Source organism: Triturus cristatus, chromosome 1_2, assembly GCF_964204655.1.
Source record: "Triturus cristatus chromosome 1_2, aTriCri1.1, whole genome shotgun sequence".
Taxonomy (NCBI): Eukaryota; Metazoa; Chordata; class Amphibia; order Caudata; family Salamandridae; genus Triturus; species Triturus cristatus.
In genome coordinates, this window is record NC_140580.1 from 216,722,764 (window position 1) to 216,742,887 (window position 20,124).

The following is a 20,124-nucleotide window of genomic DNA, read 5'->3' on the forward strand; positions in this document are numbered from 1 at the left end:
CTTTTTCCAACCAAAAATGGCTTCAGGGCAGCAGGCATCATCTGCATCACCTCATACTTCTGAGGATGAATTTTTGCCGGAGGCACCACCCAAAAAACGTTTTTCTTCAGTGGTGTGGAAACTTTTTACTTTTCCCGAGGGGCAGAATAAGACCAATGCCACCTTGGTCATGTGCAAGATTTGCAAAAGAGTCCTATCGAGAGGGGATCCTAACAAGAAATACTCTTGCGGCACGGCAAGTATGATGAAGCAAATGAGGACCCTTCATCCGAACAATCTTGCACGAGAAGAGTGCCGACGGATGAGAAACACTCCTGCTCCTGCGCCATCCACCTCATCGCAGCCGAGCACATCAAGAGTGCATCCATCAGCCCAAACCTTGGACATCCGTCCTCAATTTCAATTTTTAAAAGTGCTCTGCACTAAGTGCAATAAGACTTTGTGCTATGGTGAGCAGTTGATCGATCTGATCTGCCGCCGGCAAGAAAGTAACATTTGCTAGGTTTTTAAAAAAAAAAAAATTATTGTTCATTGAAGTTCATTGTTTGGTTTCTCCTGTTTTTTTTTTTTTTTTTTTTTGTTTTTTTTGCAGAAAAACCAAAAAAAATTAAAAATTGTTCAGAAAACCCCAAAAAAATTATAAAAGAAGAAAAAAAAAAGTTCTTGTAAGAACTAACTTTCCTGGTTTAAAAAAAGAGCTAAACTTCTTTGTTAGTGTTAGTTTAGATGAATGTATGTGTAGTATGTAATTGACTGAATGAATGCATTAGTAGCGTATGGTGAATGTTTAAGTGCAGAACTATGAGGAAGTGCTGCAGCATCACACAGTAACCTCTTTAACTGCAGTGTGCGGTAGTACTTACAAAGCACAGGGATGCAACATATGTACATAAATATGTTGCAAATCTATGCTTCTCTCTGCACGGCTGCTTAAACTGCAGCCATGTGGTGACACAGGCACCCTTGCACCCTAGTGCAAGGATATCTGTGTCATGTGCTGTTTGTTTTTCTGCAGGAAGACACACCTTCCTGCACAAAAACAATGAGAAAATGCATTTTTCTTCTTCAATGTATGCTGAACATTTCAGCATGCATTGAAGATATAAAAATGTGGAGAAATGAAAACAATTCTCCTTGTTGTGCTTTCCTACACCAATTTTAGAATGGTGCAGCATTCACACACATATCGAGATTTGTGATTTCTGAAAAATCTAAACATGTGTCTTGTTCTATGAGTATTAAGCCTATATGGCTCAATACGTACTGCAAAGGCACTGTATGGAGCCGAGGTGTGGGGCTTTAGGGATGCTAAACACTTACAGCAAGAGGAAGATAAATTTCTCCGTAGAATCCTAAAGATCCCACAGTCTACCCCAGCGGAAATTGCACACTCGGAACTTGGGATTCCCTACATCACAGATCAGGTGAAGATTAGGCCGGTTATGGCATGGCTCAGAATTTGGGCCAATCCTGAGGCGGAACTGAGTAGGGAAATTGTTACAGACTGTTTGCAAAGGGATAAGGGGTTGCAAATCCCCTTGTTGAAATATGTTAAAACAACACTAGAGACCATAGACCAGCATACCCTCTTTAGCAATCCGTGTACAATTTCTATGACCCGGAAACCACAAATTAAAAAACTGCTGTTGGAAAAATTGGAAACTGTCAGAGCAGCTCCCGCATTATCAAAGCGCTCAGTAGCGGCTTATTGCCTGGTCAAGAATGGGGAGGGCATGGAACCCTATTTATTTCTGACATATAATCAGCAGGACAGGTTTTTAATGTGTCGTTTTAGGCTCAATTTGTTACCTCATATTTTATCTTATCCATCTGGTTTTACTGTAACTATTGAGCAGAAGGGTGCCTGCGGCTGCGACAATAGGTCTCCGCAGGACACCCTTCATTTTGTATTATTGTGTCCATTTTATCGTACCCCTCGGCGCACGTTCTTGGTTGATATTTTAAGAGAGGGAAAATTCCGTCATGCTAAATCCGCACTACTGTTTCTTCAAAGAGCAAATGACACACGCACTTTATGCTCTGTAATAAGCTTTTTAAAAGTAGCAGTAAGGTTAAGGAACACAAGAGATTAAGCAATGATGTACATAATATTCTACCTCTTTTGCATGAATTGTATCAGCTTTGTTTGGTGTTTGCTTTTTATCCTAATGAAGTTCAGAAATGTAAATTACATGATTTTATAAAATGTATTTTTATGATGATTTTTAACCAGCGAAATAAAGATTCACTGAACTGAACTGAGTATTAAGTGCAATCATGTACAACAACACTTATAGAACACCCTTTCAACACTAAGTGGTGTGCATGATGAGGTTATTGTGAGGAGGACGACGACGCAGTCAGGCGGAAGGTGGGCGACACGAACAACGACGATCAGGAAATGCCGGAAACACCTTGCGGTCTAGTTGCGCTCGGAACGCGCACCGTCAGCACACTTCAGCCAATAGAATATAAGGAGGGCGGTACCCGGAAGGCGTTGTTCCAGGACAGCGCGGAGGAAGAGCGGAACCAGGGAGAGAGAACAACGGAGCCACGGACGACCAGTGGAGACGTCAGCGACGACCCTCGGAGAAGAGCGGGACCTGAGAAGACCAGTGAAGCAGACGGGGGAACCCCGGAAGCTGTGGCCTCAAGGGAGGAAGCATACACTGCGCACAAGCCCGGCGGCCCGAGAGAGGGAGAGGACGCCCTGGGTCCAGCTGCCACGGCCCGGTTCCCGGGTCGTGGCCACAGGCAAGTACCCCTTAAAGGGTCTTTTTGGTGGGGTACCTGGGGTGTTTGTAAATAGTAAAGAGCAACACAGTCACACTCGGAGGAGAATCGGAACCCCTCACCCCTCTCACACTACCGTCCCTTCCTGATCCCTACTTTTCCTTTTTCCCTCCCACGACGTTTGGTGGCGGTGGCACAGACAAATAGTAGAAGTGAGGAGAACCTAACCAGAGCATTTCTTTCTTTCCCTTGGGGCTGCCCGGGTTTTGGAGTGTCCCCTACGAAGAGAGAGAAGAACCAGAGAAGGGGGCAAGAAGGTCATTGCAACCATCAGAGAAGAGAAGGAGCAGTAGCAGAACTACACTGGCTCAGTCCTGAAACTGTGGTGCTAACTTGTGGCTGCCCATGTTTGCTCATTCAGTTCACTTTTAGTTAAAAACGGACGAAATCCTATACCCTGTGGCTTGTTACTATTAAAACAGGACCTTACAATACCTCATATGCTGCCTGGTCTCCATATATACCTCGTGTCAGGCCATCGGCATTCTTACAGAGTGGTGTCAGAAGTGGGATTTCTGAGTCCCAGTGTGTCGAACCATGACGCAGCCCGTGCCTCTGGAGGATATGCTCACCCAATTGGCCGAAGGACAAAGACACTTGCAGCTGGTGTTCGAGCAACAGCTACAGGCAGCCAGATTAGAGAGGGAAGCCTTACAGGGAGCCCTTAAGGACCAGGCAACAGTAGTCGCCTCGAATCAACAAGTGCAGGATACCGCCATACTGCGGCTTACGGACGCTATTGTACATACCCGAGTCCACCCCACTGTTCCAGGAACGGTCCTGCAGAAATATAAGGAAGGGGAAGACCCTGATTATTTCTTCCTGAACTTTGAGCGAGTAGCGTCTACAGCGGCCTGGCCACAAGAAAGGTGGGGCCAGTACATTGCACCACTCCTCTCAGGAGAGTTACAAGCGGCGTACCAAGCAGCCAACCCTGATGGGACGACTGCCTATGTGGAAGTGAAGAAAGCAATCCTAGAAAGACTGGGGTTCGATCAAGAACATTACCGCACTAAATTTAGAAAAGAAAAGTGGACTACTGGGGATAACCCTAGGGCTTTGTATTATAGAATAAGGGATTTAGGTACCAGATGGCTGACACCCCACGTATCTACAATAGAGGAGGTTGTTGAAAAAATCTTCCTAGAGCAATATCTAGACGCCCTACCACCCACCACAAAGTCATGGGTGAAACAACACCCCCACCTCACCACCGCCTCCACGGTTAAAATAGCATGCGCCTTCCATAGGGCCCCCGACTTTAGAGCAGGCACTATAAGACTCCAAAAATCAGGTTCCACTTGCACGACCCCAGACGCAGTCCTCCTTTAGACCTCCCCTAAAACCCGAGTGCAGGCCCTTTCCACCCCTCCGGCCTCTTCCAAAACCAACTCCTGTTCCCGCAGGTCCCAGTGGACAAGGTCCTCAATGTTTCAGCTGCGCCGAATGGGGCCATATAGCCAGACAGTGTCCTCACCGAGCGCCGTCCGCTGAACCTATGGAGGTGGGATATACTCGGGGCAGGGTCCTGTTAACAAGGGAGGGTTCCCAACGCTACAAAACAGAGGTGTACTTAAATGGAAAGAAGCGACAGGCGCTGTTAGACACCGGGTGTCACGTCACAGTGGTTGACGGATCCCTGGTTGGAAACCACCAGTTGCACCCTTCAGAGCAAGTGAAGGTGACCTGCGTCCATGGGGATACGAAAACATATCCTACAGCAGAGGTCATATTAGACGTGGATAACGACCCCCACCTCAAAAAGGTGGGGGTGATTCCCTGTTTGCCCGAATCCGTGATTATAGGAACTGATCACCCCAAATTCGAAATTTATATAGAGGGAACAAAAAGGAGCAACCCCTCTTGGCTGGACGAAGCCCCGTTTCACACGACTGAGATAGAAACACAAGAAGGTCGAGAGAGAAAAAGTAGACGCGAAAGGAGGAAAGATAAAAAGAATTTCTGTTCACCACTATCACGAACTGCCTTTCCCCTTTCCCTTGCAGATACCGACGGAACAGTACCCCATAGTTTCCGGACAGCCCAACGGGATGACAAAACGCTCATACACGCCTGGGGACAGGTCCAGAACGAGCCGCCAGACCAGGTAGGACCCTACTTTGTAGTAAACAGGGGACTGTTGTGTAGAGCCGAAAAGAAAGACTCTGTAGTAAGAACCCAACTGCTTGTTCCCCAATTCTTCCGGGATCATGTACTCCAGCTGGCCCATAATAAAATGATGGGGGGGCACTATGGTAAGGAAAATACCCTAAAGTACCTATTGGAGAAATTCTATTGGCCGGGTGTCTATAGAGACGTGGCAAAACACTGCGCGGCCTGCACGCGCTGTCAATACACGAATCCAGGGTCCATCACCAAAGCTCCCCTACAGCCGCTACCCATTATCGACATCCCATTTAAATGAGTCGGAATGGACTTAGTTGGGCCCCTGACTCCGTCATCCCGGGGACACTGTTACATTCTCGTCATAGTCGACTAAGCTAGTCGGTACCCGGAGGCTTTCCCGTTGTCACGCATGACCACCCCAGCCGTAGCCCAAGCGATGATAACATTGTTTTCACGGGTCGGTTTTCCCTCCGAGATCTTGACCGACCAGGGTACACCATTCGTATCACGAATGATGGGCCAGATATGTACCCTGCTCGGGATAAAAAGGATAAGAACGTCAGTCTATCACCCACAGACAGACGGCCTTGTGGAGCGATACAACAAAACCATAAAAAACTTACTCCGCAAGGTCGTCTCAGATACAGGGAGGGATTGGGATCGGAAACTTCCCCTAGTTCTCTTTGCAATTCGGACACACGAACAAAGGTCCACTGGGTATTCCCCGTTTGAGTTGCTGTTTGGGAGAAAACCCAGGACTTTATTGGATATGGCTAGCGAACAGTGGGAAGGGGAAGATGTGGAAGGAAAAACCCTGCTACAGTATGTTGCCGATCTGAAATCCTCCCTAACACACCTATGGGGACTAGTGCAGGAAAACATGCAGGAAGCGCAGGACACACAGAAAAGGTATTACGATCGCAACAGTCGCCTTCGGACGTTTCGGCCCGGGGACAAGGTGCTCCTACTACTCCCTTCCACAGAAGACAAGCTACTAATAAAGTGGCAAGGGCCGTATGAGGTAGAAAAACAAATCACTCCTGTAACCTACAGCATCCTACTGGCCCACAGAGCCGGAGGTAAACAAACATATCACGTAAACCTCCTAAAGAAATGGGAGGAGTCCCCGTCCCCTTTGGGACATAGCCCTGCTTTGCTGACCTGTAGCACCCCACAGTTAGACATACCACTCCTGTCAGTCCACGACGTCACGGATCACCCTGTTCCCGTAGGGGACGTGTTTACTACTGAACAAAAACTGCAGCTTGGTACTGTACTAACCACTTTTCCCGACCTTTTTTCCCCAAGCCCTGGGTTGACATCTCTGGTCCAGCACAGAATAGTAACTTTACACCCGAAAATAGTAAAACAAAAACCCTATCGCATCCCAGAAGCCCGTAGGGAGGCCGTAGAAAAGGAAGTGGTAGACATGCTCCAGGCAGGAATAATAGAACCATCCCAGAGCAACTGGTGCTCTCCATTCGTCATCGTGCCAAAACCAGACGGCAGTCTGCGCTTTTGCATTGATTTCCGACAGGTGAACGCCATCACAAAGTTTGACACCTATCCCATGCCTCGGATTGATGAGATGGTGGAGAGGCTGGGACACGCTAGATACATGTCCATCCTAGATCTAACGAAGGGGTATTGGCAAATCCCGTTAGACCCCACATCCAAAGAAAAAACTGCATTTTCCACTCCTTCAGGGCTATACCACTTTAAGGTCCTCCCGTTCGGGTTACATGGGGCCCCAGCCACATTTCAGAGGCTAATGGACCACGTACTGAAACCGCACCAGAAGTACGCTGCGGCTTATCTAGACAATATCGTGGTTTTTAGCCACACTTGGGAGGACCACCTGTCACATCTCACTTCTATATTCCTAGCATTACAGGACGCAGGCCTAACCATAAACCCAAAGAAATCACTCCTGGGAACCAATACGATACAATATTTGGGGTATACTATACAGGAAGGACACATCAGGCCCCAGGTGGATAAGATCGAAGCCATCCGCACCATTTCCAGGCCACGAACCAAGAAGGAAGTCCGGTCCTTCTTAGGATTCATAGGATATTACAAGCGGTTTATTCCCCATTTCTCCTCCCTAGCCAGCCCGCTCACTGAACTTCTGTCTAAAACACACCCAACACACATACAGTCATGGACTAGTGCCCAAGAAACCAGCTTTGAAGCCCTAAAAAGTGCCATTTGTACAGCCCCAGTGCTACGGTGCCCCGACTTTGATCGCACATTTGTTCAACAGACTGACGCCTCTGGTTACGGGTTGGGGGCTGTATTATACCAACCGGACTCCCGTGACGAACTGAGACCCCTGTTGTACATCAGCAGAAAACTATTCCCCCGAGAAACAAATTATTCCACAATAGAGAAGGAGTGTTTAGCCATTAAATGGGCTATAGAGTCATTGCAATACTATCTCTTGGGCAGACCCTTTCTTGTGCTTACTGATCACGCTCCCCTGACCTGGCTCGCACAGAACAAAGACACCAATTCCCACATACTCCGTTCGTTTCTCGCCTTACAACCTTTTTCGTTTCAGACACATGCCGGGGAGGAAGCAACTGAGTGCGGATTATTTGTCCCGGCATCCTTGCTGTGAATGGCCCCATCGTCCATTCCTAAGGGGGGGCGACTGTGAGGAGGACGACGACGCAGCCAGGCGGAAGGTGGGCGACACGAACTACGACGATCAGGAAATGCCGGAAACAGCTTGCGGTCTAGTTGCGCTCGGAACGCGCACCGTCAGCACACTTCAGCCAATAGAATATAAGGAGGGCGGTACCCGGAAGGCGTTGTTCCACGACAGCGCGGAGGAAGAGCGGAACCAGGGAGAGAGAACAACGGAGCCACGGACGACCAGCGGAGACATCAGCGACGACCCTCGGAGAAGAGCGGGACCTGAGATGACCAGTGAAGCAGACAGGGGAACCCCGGAAGCCGTGGCCTCAAGGGAGGAAGCGTACACTGTGCACAAGCCCGGCGGCCCGATAGAGGGAGAGGATGCCCCGGGTCCAGCTGCCACGGCCCGGTTCCCGGGTCGTGGCCACAGGCAAGTGCCCCTTAAAGGGTCTTTTTGGTGGGGTACCTGGGGTGTTTGTAAATAGTAAAGAGCAACACAGTCACACTCGGAGGAGAATCGGAACCCCTCACCCCTCTCACACTACCGTCCCTTCCTGATCCCTGCTTTTCCTTTTTCCCTCCCACGACGGTTGGTGGCGGTGGCACAGACAAATAGTAGAAGTGAGGAGAACCTAACCAGAGCGTTTCTTTCTTTCCCTTGGGGCTGCCCGGGTTTTGGAGTGTCCCCTACGAAGAGAGAGAAGAACCAGAGAAGGGGGCAAGAAGGTCATTGCAACCATCAGAGAAGAGAAGGAGCAGTAGCAGAACTACACTGGCTTAGTCCTGAAACTGTGGTGCTAACTTGTGGCTGCCCATGTTTGCTCATTCAGTTCACTTTTAGTTAAAAACGGACGAAATCCTATACCCTGTGGCTTGTTACTATTAAAACAGGACCTTACAATACCTCATATGCTGCCTGGTCTCCATATATACCTCGTGTCAGGCCATCGGCATTCTTACAGTTATATTTACATGGAGTATAAAAAGTGCACAGAGTGCCTTTTCCTCTCTTTGTAAATATAAAAGAGTATCTTGCACAATAACTATGTTACAAAAAGTGACATATTTCAGTTTTTAAATTTCCTTGCGAATGATAGAAGGTAAGCACAGAGTTTCGTCTGCAAAGATGTTCAAAGAAGAATGATTGAAATGATTGCGGTCCTTCAACAGATAAAAAGGTGAAATATTACGAACCCCTCAAATCTCTTTTTTTGCAGGTCACTTGATATCTGATTATGGTCAGATTTCAAAACTACATAAACAGAGTGTTTTTAGAAACGTGTTTCAACTTTGTAGCTTCTTGCAGGCCTCTTCATTCTGCATATTGAGACATTGAGATATTCTCCTGGCTCGCGTCCTTTCTTAAGGGACGTTCTCAAGCGGTTCATCTTTCCGGCTTCTCTGCCCCCACCCGTTTGGTTTCCTGTGGGGTCCCTCAAGGTTCTTCTCTCTCCCCTCTTCTCTTCAATCTTTATATCTATCCTCTTATCATTTCTCTTCTCCATCTGGGGGTCTCTGTGTATAATTACGCAGATGACCTCCAGCTCGTCTTTGATCTTTCCTCCTCTTCTTTGTCCCTCTCAAAGTTTCGCTCCACCCTGGTCTTCATTTCTGAGTGGATGAGTTTAAATCATCTTAAACTCAACCCGGACAAGACTGAGCTGGTCTTGACGGGTGGTTCATCTAGCCCTTGGTCCTCTGCCTTCTGGCCTCCTACCTTTGGTCCCTCTCCTGCACCTGTCTCTTCTGTTAGGACCTTGGGTATTAGGGTTAGCCAGGACCTTTCTATGCACGCCCAAGTTAGTTCCGTCGTATCTTCTTGCTTTTTATCTCTTCGGCTTATCCGAAAAATTTCTCGCTTTTTTTCCTTTGACGCCCTCAAAATCATCATTACGGCCCTGATCACTTCCCGTCTTGATTACGGGAATAGCCTGTATGTGGGCATACCAGCCTATGAAATACGTCGCCTACAAGCTATCCAGAACCAGGCTGCCCGTCTCATCCTTCACCTCCCCAAAACCCATCATATCACCCCTGTACTCAAGTCCCTTCACTGGCTCCCCGTTCATCAGAGATCCCTCTTTAAATTGGGTTGTTTATTTTTTCGGTCCCATGCCCGTTCTGCCCCGGCTTTTATCAGTTCTCTCATTTCCTCTCACACCCCCACCCGCACTCTTCGCTCCTCCACTTTGATCCTCCTCAATGTCCCCCGATTACGCAAGTCCAGAATGGGAGGTACCAGATTTTCTGTCCTGGCCCCCCGTTTCTGGAACAGCCTTCCCCTGTCTATGCGTTCTATCCCTATCTATTCCCATTTCCGTAAAGCGCTGAAAACCCTTTTGTCTCTCAGGCGTACTCCTGCTAAATCCCTGGGCTTCTTCTGTGACTGATGGCCAGAGCTCTCAGCGCCAGGAAGCCGCTTGGCCACAGTGCACTTTACTAAATATTTTTTTCATTCATTCATTCATAGTTAAACTTACCTTCACAGTAATAGGAATAAAAAATGGTATACATTTTTTTCTGTTTTTCATTCAAATATAAATTCATATAAATTGCTTATTTTAAAATTTGGATCTGTGAAAGAAAAGGAAAAAAAATTATAACATGTAATAATACATTTTATACAACACAGCATAATTTCCACAAAGTAATTTGTTTGCCTTTTTTGCTGTTCTCAGAATATATTACATTTCACTAAAAATAGTGATTTCAATCGTACTCATCACTTAACAGCGGGCAAAATAAAACCAATCAAAAAGATTGTTAAAAAAAAAACAACATGCCATTCTCAAAATACAAATCACAGAAATATAAAATGCACACAGCTAACAAAATTTTTTAACTTTAACTTACAAAAACTGTAAATGATGTCGCTATAAAATATTCACCAAATCTAAAGTTGAATTTTTGGAGGATGCACCACGCCCACAACGTTTTCCTTCAGTGATGTGGAAATGTTCTACTTTTCTTGAGGGGCAAACAAAGACCAATACCACCTTTCTCATGCACAAGATTTTCAAAAGAGTTCTTTTACGATGGGATCCTAACAAAAAATACTCATGCGGCACAGCAAGTATGATGAAACACCTAAGGACCCTTCATCCAAACAATCTTGCACGAGAAGAGTGCAAACAGATGAAAAATACTCCTGTTCTGCATCTGTAAAAAAGAATCACAAATAAATGTATATTAATAACTTTCAAAATTATACTATTACATTACTGTACAAACACATTTTATATTAATACTGACTAAGAAACTATGTCACTGAACCACAAGTGTGACGATGGTTAAAGTAAAACACTACATGCATAGTGCATACTACTTTGAAGCAGTTCATGCCCTAAAGCCTACCTCACTAAAACTCTACATGCTAACTGACTAAATGATTACAGTACTATAAGGAGACACACTGGGTGAGTGACAGGGTGTTTGCTAGAAAAGTATGAATACTAACTAGGGAATTGAAGGTGTGAAACACAACTGTGTAGGTGATTAGAGGACTGCATCCATACTGCATAGGCATTTAAAGCAGTCCATGTGCTAAGGCCTGGCTCACTGCATGACTACTTGGGTACTGACTGAATGATTAGAGTACAGCAAGGAGAGTGCCTAGGTGAATTTATAAGTGCTAGGCTTTTCGCATAGGGAATGGATTAGTACTTGGTACTGAATGGGTCACTAGAGGAGTGCAAAGGCAGTGACAAGTGCTGGACTGTATGGATACTGACTAGGAAATTGAAAGTGTGAAAGTCAAGTGTCTAGGTTTTTAGAAGACTGCATGCATAGTGCATAGGGGTTTGAAGCAGTCCATGTGCTAAGGCCTGGGTCACTGGATGAGTACTTGGGTACTGACTGAACGATTAGAGTACTGCAAGGAGAGTGCCTGCATGAATTTATTAGGGTTTGGCGCAGTGAATGGATTAGTACATGATGCTTAATAAGGTCACTAGAGGAGTGCAAGGGGAGTGACAGGGTGTTTGCTGGAAGTGTATGGATACTGACTGGGGAATTGAAGGTGTGAAACACAAGTGTGTAGGTGGTTAGAGGACTGCATGCATAGTGGATAGGGGTTTGAAGAAGTCCATGTGCTAAGGCCTGGCTCAGTGCATGAATACTTAGGCAGTGACTGAATCATTAGAGTACTGGAAAGAGAGTGTCTTGGTGAATTTATAAGTGTTTGGGTTTTGGCACAGTGAATGGATTAGTACATGGTGTTGAATGGGTCACTAGAGGACTGCAAAGGGAGTGACAGGGTGTTTCCTGGAAGTGTATGGATACTGACTAGGGAATTGAAGGTGTAAAAGACAACTGTATAGTATGTTAGAACACTACATGCATACTGCATAGATATTTGAAGCAATCTATTTGGTACTTAGAAAATGACTAAATAATCAGACTACTTCTAGGACAGTGCTTAGGTAAAACTTTAAAATTTTCAGTTCTGCCACAGTAAACAGAATAGTACATGGTACTGCACCTTAGTGTCAAACCCTGACTCATTTTATCAATGCATAAGCAAAGACTAGCTTCTAATGCTACTAAAACTTGACAACATGACAGGTTTTAAAAGAGTTATCTGCTAAAAAATACACGATGTTACCAAATGCTTCTCTCACAGTGGTTCCCAAATGCACACAGACTCACAGTGTGATTCTAGACAACAACAACTATACCTAGGAGTTTACCAAAAATAATTCACTACTGTGGAAGTGGTAAGGGAACTGCACACAATCTTCATATTTCAGGACTGCACTTTTGTGTCAAAGTCTGACTCATTTAATAAAGCATTAGCAAAGACTGGCTTCTAATGCTACTAAAACTTGACAACATGACCGGTTTTAAAACAATTATCTGTCAGCAAATACACAATGTCAAATGCTTCTCCCACAATCCTTACCCAAATGCACACAGACTCACAGTGTGATTTTAGAGAATCAACATTATCCTAGGAGTTTACCAAAACTCATTCACTAGTCTAGAAGAGTTAATGGAACTGAACACAATCTAAATATTTAAGTACAACACATCAGTTTCAAAGCACGACTCATTTAATCAACTCATAAGCAATGACTGGCTTCTAATGCTACTAAAACTTGACAAAATGACATGTTTTAAAACAGTTATCTGTCAGCAAATATACGATGTTACCAAACGCTTCTCTCACAGTGGTTCCCAAATGCACACAGACTCACAGTGTGATTCTAGACAAGCACCACTCTCCCTAGGAGTTTACCAAAACTCATTCACTACAGTGGAAGTGGTAAGGGAACTGCACACAATCTACATAATTCACGACTGCACTTTAGTGTCAATGCCTGACTCATTTAATCAACGCATAAGCAAAGACTGGCTTCTAATACTACTAAAACTTCACAACATGACAGGTTTCAAAATAGTTATCTGTCAGCAAATACACGATGTTACCAAATGCTTCTCTCACAGTGGTTCCCAAATGCACACACACTCACAGTGTGAATATACACAAACACCACTATCCCTAGGAGTTTAGCTGAACTCATTCACTACAGTGGAAGTGGTAAGGGAACTGCACACAATCTACATTTTTCACGACTGCACTTTAGTGTCAATGCCTGACTCCTTTAATCAACGCATAAGCAATGACTGGCTTCTAATGCTACTAAAACTTGACAACATGACATGTTTTAAAACAGTTATCTGTCAGCAAATACACGATGTTACCAAACACTTCTCTCACAGTGGTTCCCAAATGCACACAGACTCACAGTGTGATTCTAGACAAGCACCACTATCCCTAGGATTTTACCAAAACTCATTCACTACAGTGGAAGTGGTAAGGGAACTGCACACAATCTACATATTTCACGACTGCACTTTAGTGTCAATGCCTGACTCATTTAATCAACGCATAACCAAGGACTGGCTTCTAATGCTACTAAAACTTGACAACATGACAGGTTTTAAAATAGTCATCTGTCAGCAAATACACGATGTTACCAAATGCTTCTCTCACAGTGGTTCCCAAATGCACACAGACTCACAGTGTGATTCTACACAAACACCACTATCCCTAGGAGTTTACCAAAACTCATTCACTACAGTGGAAGTGGTAAGGGAACTGCACACAATCTACATATTTCACGACTACACTTTACTGTCAATACCTAACTCATTTAATGAAAGCATAAGCCATAACTGTCTTCTAATGCTACTAAAACTTGACAACATGACATGTTTTAAAACAGTTATCTGTCAGCAAATACACGATGTTACCAAACGCTTCTCTCACAGTGGTTCCCAAATGCACACAGACTCACAGTGTGATTCTAGACAAGCACCACTATCCATAGGAGTTTCCCAAAACTCATTCACTACAGTGGAAGTGGTAAGGGAACTGCACACAATCTACATATTTCACGACTGCACTTTAGTGTCAATGCCTGACTCATTTAATCAACGCATAAGCAAAGACTGGCTTCTAATGCTACTAAAACTTGACAACATGACAGGTTTTAAAACAGTTATCTGTCAGCAAATACACGATGTTACCAAATGCTTCTCTCACAGTGGTTCCCAAATGCACACACACTCACAGTGTGTTTCTACACAAACACCACTATCCCTAGGAGTTTACCAAAACTCATTCACTACAGTGGAAATGGTAAGGGAACTGCACACAATCTACATTTTTCACGACTGCACTCTAGTGTCAATGCCTGACTCATTTAATCAACGCATAAGCAATGACTGGCTTCTAATGCTACTAAAACTTGACAACATGACATGTTTTAAAACAGTTATCTGTCAGCAAATACACGATGTTACCAAACTCTTCTCTCACAGTGGTTCCCAAATGCACACAGACTCACAGTGTGATTCTAGACAAGCACCACTATCCCTAGGAGTTTACCAAAACTCATTCACTACAGTGGAAGTGGTAAGGGAACTGCACACAATCTACATATTTCACGACTGCGCTTTAGTGTCAATGCCTGACTCATTTAATCAACGCATAAGCAATGACTGGCTTCTAATGCTACTAAAACTTGACAACATGACAGGTTTTAAAATAGTTATCTGTCAGCAAATACACGATGTTACGAAATGCTTCTATCACAGTGGTTCCCAAATGCACACAGACTCACAGTGTGATTCTACACAAACACCACTATCCCTAGGAGTTTACCAAAACTCATTCACTACAGTGGAAGTGGTAAGGGAACTGCACACAATCTACATATTTCACCACTACACTTTACTGTCAATACCTAACTCATTTAATGAAAGCATAAGCCATAACTGTCTTCTAATGCTACTAAAACTTGACAACATGACATGTTTTAAAACAGTTATCTGTCAGCAAATACACAATGTTACCAAACGCTTCTCTCACAGTGGTTCCCAAATGCACACAGACTCACAGTGTGATTCTAGACAAGCACCACTATCCATAGGAGTTTACCAAAACTCATTCACTACAGTGGAAGTGGTAAGGGAACTGCACACAATCAACATATTTCCAACTGCACTTTAGTGTCAATGCCTGACTCATTTAATCAACGCATAAGCAAAGACTGGCTTCTAATGCTACTAAAACTTGACAACATGACAGGTTTTAAAACAGTTATCTGTCAGCAAATACACGATGTTACCAAATGCTTCTCTCACAGTGGTTCCCAAATGCACACACACTCACAGTGTGATTCTACACAAACACCACTATCCCTAGGAGTTTACCAAAACTCATTCACTACAGTGGAAGTGGTAAGGGAACTGCACACAATCTACATTTTTCACGACTGCACTTTAGTGTCAATGCCTGACTCATTTAATCAACGCATAAGCAAAGACTGGCTTCTAATGCTACTAAAACTTGACAACATGACAGGTTTTAAAACAGTTATCTGTCAGCAAATACACGATGTTACCAAACGCTTCTCTCACAGTGGTTCCCAAATGCACACAGACTCACAGTGTGATTCTAGACAAGCACCACTATCCCTAGGATTTTACCAAAACTCATTCACTACAGTGGAAGTGGTAAGGGAACTGCACACAATCTACATATTTCACGACTGCACTTTAGTGTCAATGCCTGACTCATTTAATCAACGCATAACCAAGGACTGGCTTCTAATGCTACTAAAACTTGACAACATGACAGGTTTTAAAATAGTTATGTCAGCAAATACACGATGTTACCAAATGCTTCTCTCACAGTGGTTCCCAAATGAACACAGACTCACAGTGTGATTCTACAGAAACACCACTATCCCTAGGAGTTTACCAAAACTCATTCACTACAGTGGAAGTGGTAAGGGAACTGCACACAATCTACATATTTCACGACTACACTTTACTGTCAATACCTAACTCATTTAATAAAAGCATAAGCCATAACTGTCTTCTAATGCTACTAAAACTTGACAACATGACATGTTTTAAAACAGTTATCTCTCAGCAAATACACGATGTTACCAAACGCTTCTCTCACAGTGGTTCCCAAATGCACACAGACTCACAGTGTGATTCTAGACAAGCACCACTATCCATAGGAGTTTACCAAAACTTATTCACTACAGTGGAAGTGGTAAGGGAACTGCACACAATCTACATATTTCACGACTGCACTTTAGTGTCAATGCCTGACTCATTTAATCAACGCATAAGCAAAGACTGGCTTCTAATGCTACTAAAACTTGACAACATGACAGGTTTTAAAACAGTTATCTGTCAGCAAATACACAATGTTACCAAACTCTTCTCTCACAGTGGTTCCCAAATGCACACAGACTCACAGTGTGATTCTAGACAAGCACCACTATCCCTAGGAGCTTTCCAAAACTAATTCACTACAGTGGAAGTGGTAAGGGAACTGCACACAATCTACTTATTTCACGACTGCACTTTAGTGTCAATGCCTGACTCATTTAATCAACGCATAAACAATGACTGGCTTCTAATGCTACTAAAACTTGACAACATGACAGGTTTTAAAATAGTTATCTGTCAGCAAATACACGATGTTACCAAACGCTTCTCTCACAGTGGGTCCCAAATGCACACAGACTCACAGTGTGATTCTAGACAAGCACCACTATCCATAGGAGTTTACCAAAACTCATTCACTACAGTGGAAGTGGTAAGGGAACTGCACACAATCTACATATTTCCAACTGCACTTTAGTGTCAATGCCTGACTCATTTAATCAACGCATAAGCAAAGACTGGCTTCTAATGCTACTAAAACTTGACAACATGACAGGTTTTAAAACAGTTATCTGTCAGCAAATACACGATGTTACCAAATGCTTCTCTCACAGTGGTTCCCAAATGCACACACACTCACAGTGTGATTCTACACAAACACCACTATCCCTAGGAGTTTACCAAAACTCATTCACTACAGTGGAAGTGGTAAGGGAACTGCACACAATCTACATTTTTCACGACTGCACTTTAGTGTCAATGCCTTACTCATTTAATCAACGCATAAGCAAAGACTGGCTTCTAATGCTACTAAAACTTGACAACATGACAGGTTTTAAAACAGTTATCTGTCAGCAAATACACGATGTTACCAAACGCTTCTCTCACAGTGGTTCCCAAATGCACACAGACTCACAGTGTGATTCTAGACAAGCACCACTATCCCTAGGATTTTACCAAAACTCATTCACTACAGTGGAAGTGGTAAGGGAACTGCACACAATCTACATATTTCACGACTGCACTTTAGTGTCAATGCCTGACTCATTTAATCAACGCATAACCAAGGACTGGCTTCTAATGCTACTAAAACTTGACAACATGACAGGTTTTAAAATAGTTATGTCAGCAAATACACGATGTTACAAATGCTTCTCTCACAGTGGTTCCCAAATGAACACAGACTCACAGTGTGATTCTACAGAAACACCACTATCCCTAGGAGTTTACCAAAACTCATTCACTACAGTGGAAGTGGTAAGGGAACTGCACACAATCTACATATTTCACGACTACACTTTACTGTCAATACCTAACTCATTTAATAAAAGCATAAGCCATAACTGTCTTCTAATGCTACTAAAACTTGACAACATGACATGTTTTAAAACAGTTATCTGTCAGCAAATACACGATGTTACCAAACGCTTCTCTCACAGTGGTTCCCAAATGCACACAGACTCACAGTGTGATTCTAGACAAGCGCCACTATCCATAGGAGTTTACCAAAACTTATTCACTACAGTGGAAGTGGTAAGGGAACTGCACACAATCTACATATTTCACGACTGCACTTTAGTGTCAATGCCTGACTCATTTAATTAACGCATAAGCAAAGACTGGCTTCTAATGCTACTAAAACTTGACAACATGACAGGTTTTAAAACAGTTATCTGTCAGCAAATACACAATGTTACCAAACTCTTCTCTCACAGTGGTTCCCAAATGCACACAGACTCACAGTGTGATTCTAGACAAGCACCACTATCCCTAGGAGCTTTCCAAAACTAATTCACTACAGTGGAAGTGGTAAGGGAACTGCACACAATCTACTTATTTCACGACTGCACTTTAGTGTCAATGCCTGACTCATTTAATCAACGCATAAACAATGACTGGCTTCTAATGCTACTAAAACTTGACAACATGACAGGTTTTAAAATAGTTATCTGTCAGCAAATAAACGATGTTACCAAATGCTTCTCTCACAGTGGTTCCCAAATGCACACACACTCACAGTATGATTCTACACAAACACCACTATCCCTAGGAGTTCACCAAAACTCATTCACTACAGTGGAAGTGGTAAGGGAACTGCACACAATCTACATTTTTCACGACTGCACTTTAGTGTCAATGCCTGACTCATTTAATCAACGCATAAGCAATGACTGGCTTTTAATGCTACTAAAACTTGACAACATGACAGGTTTTAAAACAGTTATCTGTCAGCAAATACACGATGTTACCAAACGCCTTCTCTCACAGTGGTTCCCAAATGCACACAGACTCACAGTGTGATTCTAGACAAGCACCACTATCCCTAGGAGTTTACCAAAACTCATTCACTACAGTGGAAGTGGTAAGGGAACTGCACACAATCTACATATTTCACGACTGCACTTTAGTGTCAATGCCTGACTCATTTAATCAACGCATAACCAAGGACTGGCTTCTAATCCTACTAAAACTTGACAACATGACAGGTTTTAAAATAGTTATCTGTCAGCAAATACACGATATTACCAAATGCTTCTGTCACAGTGGTTCCCAAATGCACACAGACTCACAGTGTGATTCTACACAAACACCACTATCCCTAGGAGTTTACCAAAACTCATTCACTACAGTGGAAGTGGTAAGGGAACTGCACACAATCTACATATTTCACGATTACACTTTACTGTCAATACCTAACTCATTTAATGAAAGCATAAGCCATAACTGTCTTCTAATGCTACTAAAACTTGACAACATGACATGTTTTAAAACAGTTATCTGTCAGCAAATACACGATGTTACCAAACGCTTCTCTCACAGTGGGTCCCAAATGCACACAGACTCACAGTGTGATTCTAGACAAGCACCACTATCCATAGGAGTTTACCAAAACTCATTCACTACAGTGGAAGTGGTAAGGGAACTGCACACAATCTACATATTTCCAACTGCACTTTAGTGTCAATGCCTGACTCATTTAATCAACGCATACGCAAAGACTGGCTTCTAATGCTACTAAAACTTGACAACATGACAGGTTTTAAAACAGTTATCTGTCAGCAAATACACGATGTTACCAAATGCTTCTCTCACAGTGGTTCCCAAATGCACACACACTCACAGTGTGATTCTACACAAACACCACTATCCCTAGGAGTTTACCAAAACTCATTCACTACAGTGGAAGTGGTAAGGGAACTGCACACAATCTACATTTTTCACGACTGCACTTTAGTGTCAATGCCTGACTCATTTAATCAACGCATAAGCGAAGACTGGCTTCTAATGCTACTAAAACTTGACAACATGACAGGTTTTAAAACAGTTATCTGTCAGTAAATACACGATGTTACCAAACGCTTCTCTCACAGTGGTTCCCAAATGCACACAGACTCACAGTGTGATTCTAGACAAGCACCACTATCCCTAGGATTTTACCAAAACTCATTCACTACAGTGGAAGTGGTAAGGGAACTGCACACAATCTACATATTTCACGACTGCACTTTAGTGTCAATGCCTGACTCATTTAATCAACGCATAACCAAGGACTGGCTTCTAATGCTACTAAAACTTGACAACATGACAGGTTTTAAAATAGTTATCTGTCAGCAAATACACGATGTTACCAAATGCTTCTCTCACAGTGGTTCCCAAATGAACACAGACTCACAGTGTGATTCTACAGAAACACCACTATCCCTAGGAGTTTACCAAAACTCATTCACTACAGTGGAAGTGGTAAGGGAACTGCACACAATCTACATATTTCACGACTACACTTTACTGTCAATACCTAACTCATTTAATGAAAGCATAAGCCATAACTGTCTCCTAATGCTACTAAAACTTGACAACATGACATGTTTT

General features: G+C 43.5%; 1 protein-coding gene across 2 annotated transcripts in view; it reads left to right on the plus strand.

Annotated features, from left to right (window-relative positions):
• LOC146867068 (cGMP-dependent protein kinase 2-like) overlaps nucleotides 1-20,124 on the plus strand; it is a 1,824,148-nt gene that overhangs the window by 1,219,915 nt on the left and 584,109 nt on the right. The window lies entirely within an intron of this gene.